An 8,035-nucleotide genomic window follows, 5' to 3' on the forward strand; every position below is an offset into this window, starting at 1 on the left:
TCCCACACACACCCACTTCGTTTGTGCTTGCTGTCTGTGCCTTGTGTCCATTTGCTATGTGCTCTCTGTGTCTACTCATCTCTTCAGGAGACACCAGAAACCAAACCCAGAATCCCCATGTGGGAGAAAGGCCCTCAATCACCTGAGCCACCTCGGTGCCCTGGTTTGTTGGGTCTCATTGTCTTTTCTCTTTGTATCTCTTTTGTTGGGTCATCTTATTGCATCAGCTTGCCACATCTGCCCACCGTGCCAGCTCACCTTCTCCAGGAGGCATCAGGAACAAACACGGACTTCCCATGTCATAGGTGGAAACCCAATCACTTGAGCTACATCCGCTTCCTGGTAGTGACTTTTAAACGGTTTAATTAGCAGAAAATGTGGATTTTTTTTTTAGGTGAGGGTGATGAGTGGAGTAAATGGCAGTAGTGAATTACAGAAATCTAAATGTCGGAAAACGGACTTGGCCCAGTGGTTAGGGCATCCGTCTACCACATGGGAGGTCCGCGGTTCAAAACCCGGGCCTCCTTGACCCGTGTGGAGCTGGCCCATGTGCAGTGCTAATGCACGCAAGGAGTGCCCTGCCATGCAGGGGTGTCCCCCGCGTAGGGGAGCCCCACTTGCAAGGAGTGCGCCCCGTAAGGAGAGCCGCCCAGCGCGAAAGAAAGTGCAGCCTGCCCAGGAATGGCGCCGGCCACACTTCCCGTGCCACTGACGACAACAGAAGCGGACAAAGAAACAAGACGCAGCAAATAGACACAGAGAACAGACAACCGGGGGGGGGGGGGGGGATTAAATAAATAAATCTTTAAAAAAAAAAAAAAGAAATCTAAGTGTCAATATTCTAAGTCCATTATTCATTCTATTGATCCATTCATTAAACAACTATTAAACCACTACTAACTGTAAGGATGCCTTGAACTTTTTTGCTCTGCCAGTAGCAAAAAATGACCCCTTCTTTTAAGGACCTAGTATCTACCGAATTGGTATATACTGAGCTACTTAATTTTTCTAATGACATTGTTTTCTAACTACAAAAGCAATGCATCATTTTTTAAAAATTGAGACTAAATTCATAGCAAATGAAAAAGTACCCACAATTCCCCCATCCAGAAATACATTGTTACACATAAACATTTATTTTAAAGGTTTATTTATTTTTCATTTCTCTCCCCTTCTCCTCCCCACCGCCCCCCCGTTGTCTGCTCTCTGTGTCCATTCACTGTGTGTTTTCCATGTCCGCTTGTATTCTTGTCAGCAGCACCAGAAATCTGTGTCTCTTCCTGTGGCGTCATCTTGCTTTGTCATCTCTCCATGTGTGCGGTACCACTCCTGGGCAGGCTGCACTTTCTTCACGTGGGGCGGCTCTCCTTGCAGGGGCTCACTCCTTCCACATGGGGCTCACCTACACGGGGGACATCCCTGCGCTCAGGGCACTTCTTGCACACATCAGCATTGTACTTGGGTCAGCTCACCACACGGGTCAGGAGGCCGTGGGTTTGAACCCTGGACCGCCTGTGTGGTAAGCAAATGCTCTGTCTGTTGAGCCAAATTCGCTTCCCTATATAAACATTTTTTAAAAAGTTTACTGTGCATGCTGTTTTTTAAAAAAAATTTTATTGATACATATTAATAAAGCATACAGCCCCATCCAAAGTGTACAATCAGTGGTATTTAGTATAATCACATAGTTGTGCATTAATCACTTCAATCATTATTAGAGCATTTTCATTAAAACTTGCTTTTTCACTTTATGAATTTTTTGCTGTATCAATAAGTGCTCTGTGATTTAATGACTGATTATTATTCTGGAATCTGGATTGTCATAATTTAACTCCATACTGTTTAGATTTATTTATTTATCTTTTTTCACTATTACAGATAACACTGTGGATTTTTTTTTTTTTTTTTTTTTGGTGATCATTCCTGATTATTTCTTTAGGTTATTTTATGTAAATGTAATAACTGGATCATAGGAATGGATGCATAATTACGTATATTTTTAAGGGTTGTGGATTAAACGTTATACTTATTACAACAGTATATGAAAACATTACCTCTACACTTGTGAAAACTGAGTAGTAGTAAAATCTTTTATCAGTCTAATAGGCAAGGAAATGTTTTACTTTTGGTCACTTTAAATTTGGTATCTAACCCCATTTAAAAATTACAACAAGTTAGAAGTCCTATCTTAAATGTTACTTCAGAAGGCTATTATTGCCCCTTTATTTCCTTTGTAGCACTTGACCCTAATATGATTCTTTTGCCTTTTCCCCAATAACATCCCTCACATCTCAGTTAAAATTTCACTTCTTGAAAGGAACTAGGTCAGGGTCTGCTATTATATACTTATAATAGTATGTGTCTCTCCATAGCACTTGATCAAAGTTTGTGGTTATTTGATGAACTGTGTCTCCCCTACTAAACTAACCTCATGGCTTGCAAGAACCCTGTCTGATTTTGTGTTCCCGGAACCTAACTGCCTGGCACATTTGTTACACCACAAGATTTGAATATGATTTTGAAAAATAAATTGCTCCTCCAGTGCAAAGAATTTTAACCCAACGTTCCATGAATGGGTTTTGAGTGGGAGATATCTTTGAAACTCCTGAAAATGTGCAAAACTTGGAGAATATGTGTGTGGGGTTTTTCTGGGGATGGAGTTTTGTAGTTTCTCAGCAGCTCATTTAAGGCTGTATCATCAGAACTGGAATGATACTGATAAGCATGATAGCAAGTATGTTTTCCCTCTAAGAGATATTTTTTCCTTACATTTTTAAGATTATTTTTTTAAAGATACATAGATCACACAAAATGTTCATTAAAAAATATAGGAGGTTCCCATATACCCCACTCCTCTCACCCCCCACTCCTCCCACATTGACAACTTCTTTCATTAGTGTGGTACATCCTTTGCATTTGATGAGTACATTTTGGAGCATTGCTACACAGCATGGTTTATAGTTTATGTTGTAATTTACACTCCCAGTCCATTCAGTGGGTTATGGCAGGATATATAGTGACTTGCATCTGTCCCTTCAGTATCACTGAAGACAACTCCAAGTCCTAGAAATGCCCCAATATCACACCTCTTTTTCCCTCTCCCTGCCTTCAGCAACTCCTATGGCCACTGTCTCCACATCAATGATATAATTTATTCCATTGTTAGAGTCACAATAATTCTATAGTAGAATACCAGTAAGTCCATTCTAATCCATATTTTATTCCTCCATCCTGAGGACCCTGGGATGGTGATGTCCATGCCACCTCTAAATCAAGAGGGGGCTTAGATCCCACATGGCTGATGGATGGAAATCTGCCTGCAGCTATAGACTTGGTTCCCTCGTTTGGTGGTTGACCACCTTCACCTCCCTATTAGCTGACCTGGGTAAGTCCAATGAACTGGAGAGTAGGTGTTGCAACTATGCTGAGGTTCAGGGCCCAGCTGGCACATAGACAGTCCAGAGATTCAAGTCTCCAGAGCATACACCAATCCCAGTGCCAACCACAGGTTCAGTAAAAGTGACAGAAGAAGTATGCATAGAGGGGTCACATCTGAGTCCAACTCCATTACGCTCAGGAGCACAAATTCCAAAGTTGGGCCCACTGACAAGGCACTGAACTCCAGAGCCATCTGTCATGATCGTAGGACCTGGGTGTCTCCATAGCCCTCAGGAGTACCCCTACCTCGGGTTATATCTACTTTGGCTGTCTCTGAGACCCTGCTGAGATGTGCATAAGTGTGACCCCTCTGATGACCTACCAACTCATATTTGAAGTCTCTTAGCCGTATAAACTCATTTGTCTTTACCATTTCCTCCTTTTTTTCCAGGTCTTTTTCTAGTTGCATCATCAGCTGGTGAAGGTTAAAGACCAGTGAAGAAGAATGGTCCAATGATGTGCTCTTGATACTGATGTCTTATGCTTACAAGCCTGTGTGCTTAGAATTTCAACTAGGCCTAGAGCTGCAGGATGCCTAAGAGTTACCTCCTGAGAACCTCCATGTTGCTCAAATGTGGCCACTCTCTAAGCCAAACTCAGCACGTAAATGCATTACCTTCCCCCCCAGCATGGGACATGACTCCTGGGGCTGAGCCTCTCTGGTGCTGAGGGATTACTACTAGGAGATATTTTTGATTAGATACCAAGCATTTTTAAGAAAGCAAGACATCATGTTCCTTTATTATTATTATTTAAATTTCTCTCCCTTCCCCTCTCCCCCCCGCAGTTGTCTGCTCTCTCTGTCCATTTGCTGTGTGTTCTTCTGTGTCCACTTGTACTCTTGTAAGTGGCACCGGGAATCTCTGTCTCTTTTTGCTGTGTCATCTTGCTGCATCAGCTCTCCATATGTGTGTCACCACTCTTGGGCAGGCTGCACTTTTTTTCATGTGGGATGGCACTCCTTACACAGGGGCTCCCCTGTGCAGGGGACACCACTGCATGGGCCAGCACTCCTTGTGTGCATCAGCACAGCGCATGGGCCAGCTCACCACATGGGCCAGGAGGCCCTGGGTTTGAATCTGGACCTCCCATGTGGTAGGCGGACGCTCTATCTGTTGAGCCAAATCTGCTTCCCTGTTCCTTTGCTTAGATGTCTCTGGGCACTTCAGGCAAACCTCCACTCAAGGAATGTTGTTCCAGTTTCAGATGAATATTTTTTACTTTTCAGAAAATGAGCCAAAAAGAGTATCAACCCACAAATACTAAAAATTAGTAAACTATTTTATTTGCTGAATAAATAAATGTCTCCATTGCTTTTAGTCAAAGGGAATGATTCCTTAGATAGTTTTTCTCAGAAATCCAAAATAACTTGCTAATATTTTTAACAAAATAATTTGAAAATATTTTAATGCCAGTGAAAAGTTCCAATTACAGCTCAGCCATTAGCCCCCTACTATTTTCTAATGTACCATTTAACCTTCTGAAAATGAGACTTTTGAATACTCTGGAAAGAAATTAGCAAGAATGATATCTAATATGCTTTCTAATTTTGCACAAAGGCATTCATTTTGGTTTAGTAATATCTCATATTTTTAATATGGCATCCTCCTGCAGGAAACATTGTTTCATTCAGAGTCACCATTGGCTGTTTTCTACTAATGTACTTTTCAATTGATCATTTCAGATGGATAAATCAAGGCAGAATCTCACAATTACATCTGGGAATCAAATAGAATCCTTCTGATTTCTTCTGGGTCCTTAAATCAGTAAGAATATATGCTCTTTCTATAGTTCCCTCCAAGAATCTAATCATTTTAGCAAACTTTATTAAGCTTTCAAACTACGGGTGGATTCTAACTTTATTAAGCATTCAGACTACTAGTGAATTCAAACTACTGGTGAATCATTGTTGATTTACAAAATACATTGTCCAGGGGAGCAGGTGTGGCTCAGTTGCATGCCTGCTTCCCATGTATGAGGTCCCAGGTTCAATCTCTGGTACTCCTTAAAAGTACACCCCCCCAAATGATTTTAGGTGCAGGCTTTGATTTTACAGATGTGGGAACTAAGATCACAGAGACTAAGTGACTCTCCCAAGATCACACAGATAGTTGGTGGCAGAATCAACCAATGTTGCCTTCATTTTAGCAAACATTAAGGATATTTTTATATGCATATTTTTGCGTGCACATACTGATGAAATCTGCCTCCAGTAGAGCCTTGTTAAACCTATACTAATACACACTTGGTGGTGTACTAGTACATGTTAAATAAGGCCCTGATCTGTGATGTTTGCTCATTTTCATGGCATAACTCCCATTATGACTGATTTCAAACTACTGACAGTTTAACGAATGGCTCAAAATTTCTGAAAACGTAACAATTGGATTTTGTTTTTTTTAAAGATTTATTTATTTATTTCTCTCCCCTCCCCCCCCCAGTTGTCTGTCCTCTGTGTCTTTTTGCTACGTTGTCTTCTTTTGTCCGCTTCTGTTGTTGTCAATGGCACGGGAATCTGTGTTTCTTTTTGTTGCGTCATCTTGTTGTGTCAGCTCTTCGTGTGGGCAGCACCATTCTTAGGCAGGCTGCACTTTCTTTTGCACTGGGCGGCTCTCCTTATGGGGCGCACTCCTTGCGCGTGGGGCTCCCCTATGCGGGGGGACACCCCTGCATGGCAGGGCACTCCTTGCACACATCAGCAATGCGCATGGGCCAGCTCATCACATGGGTCAGGAGGCCCTGAGTTTGAACCTTGGACCTCTGATGTGGTAGGCGGATGCCCTATCCATTGGACCACATTCACTTCCCTGGAAGAGAATATTGATTGCTTCCATTTTGGAAATTCACAAACATTCATATAATTTTTTAGCTCCTGTGTGGACATAATTTTTTAGCTCCTTTAGATAAATACCTAGAAGCACAACTGCTGGATTGTATTAAGCATATGATTAGCTTTGGAAGGAACTGCCAAAATGTCTTCCAAAGTGGCTGCACCATTTTGCATTCTGACCAGCAATGAATGAGAGCTGCTGTTGCTCCACATTTTCATCAGCATTTGGAGGTGTTAGTGTTTTGGGTTTTAGCCTTTTAAATAGAATCGTTCTGTAGTGCTGCCTCATTGTTATTGTATTCTGAAATTCCTTAATGATAAGTGATGCTGAACATCTTTTCATATGCTTATTTGCCATCTGTATATATTCTTTGGTGAATGTCTATTTAGCTCTTTCGCTAAATTAAAAAAAATTTTTAATAAAAAAAGTAGGTTTACAGAAAAATCATGTAAAACATAAAGCATTCCTATATACCCCCCCAATTATAAAAACTTAGTATGTTAGAGTCGATGAAAGAATATTTTAATTTTACTATTAACTGTAGTGCATAGTTTACCTTAGGATGTATTATTGGAAAACCAATTTTTAAATTTACCTTGTTGAGGTATAGTTTATATACAATAAAATGTACAGATTTTAAATATATAGTTTGATATTTGACAAATATATACACCCATGTAATCACCCCCTCGATCAGGATATAGAATACTTTTATCACCCCTAAAGTTCCCTCATGCTCCTTTGAGGTCACTGCCACCCAGCTCCCAGAACTAGGAAACCACCAATCTGCTTTCTTGTCATTACAGGTTTGATTTTTTTCCCCTAGAATTTTATATAAAAATTATTATAGATTATGTACTCTTTTGTGTTTGGCTTTTTTCACTTAGCATAATGTTTCTGGTTCATCCATATTGTTGCATGTATTAGTAGTTCTTTGTTTTTTATTGCTAAGTAGTATATCATTGTATAGATATCTGACAGTTTATCCTTTCACCTGTTAATGGACTTTTGGGGATTATTTTCAGTTTGAGACTACTATGAATAAAGCTGCTATGAATATTTGTATACAAGTATTTGTGTAGATATATGTTTTGATTTCTCTTGGGTAGGAGTGGAATTGTTGGGTCATATGGCAAGTATATGTTTAATTGCCAAACTGTTTTCCAAAGTGGTTGTACCATTTTGAATTCTCATCATCAATGAATGAAAATTTCATTTGTTCCATATCTTTGCCCATGTGAGTTATTGTCAGTCTTTTTTTATTTTTAGCCATTCTAATGGATATATAGTACTATCTCACTGTGGTTTTCATTTGTATTTCTATAATGACTAATAATATTAATGATCATGTACTGTTTGGCCCCTCATATATATTCTTTGGTGAAGTGCCTATTCAAATCACTTACCCATTTTTAAATAGTTTTTTAATATTATTATTAAAGAATTATAAGAGTTTTTAAGTATTTTGGATATGAGTCTTTTGTTAGGCATATGTATTGATTATATCTTTATGGAGGACCACTTTTAAAATTTAGTTCTGGTTATTGAGAAAGAGGGAGAGAACGTTCCAGGTAGAGGATGCAATAGATGTGAAGGTTTGAAGTAAATTAATTCATCATTAAACCGAAATTATTGATGACAAAATAAGCTTCACTGGATTTTTGTATTCTGAATGCAATAATACTTCATGTTTATAGGTTACTGCTTCTTCTGCTGATAGTAATTCTGAATAAGTGAAAACCAGAAGAGTTTGTACTAGTTTTACT

The 8,035-nt window shown here is 39.6% G+C and overlaps 1 long non-coding RNA gene across 1 annotated transcript; it reads left to right on the top strand.

Annotated features, from left to right (window-relative positions):
* Positions 1–977: 977 nt before the first annotated feature.
* Positions 978–7,729, top strand: LOC139440168 (uncharacterized). Its single transcript, XR_011650279.1, has 2 exons — positions 978–3,385; positions 3,830–7,729. It is a non-coding gene; the product is annotated as an uncharacterized lncRNA (long non-coding RNA).
* Positions 7,730–8,035: the final 306 nt, after the last annotated feature.

This window comes from Dasypus novemcinctus, chromosome 12 (genome assembly GCF_030445035.2).
Source record: "Dasypus novemcinctus isolate mDasNov1 chromosome 12, mDasNov1.1.hap2, whole genome shotgun sequence".
NCBI classification, from domain to species: domain Eukaryota; kingdom Metazoa; phylum Chordata; class Mammalia; order Cingulata; family Dasypodidae; genus Dasypus; species Dasypus novemcinctus.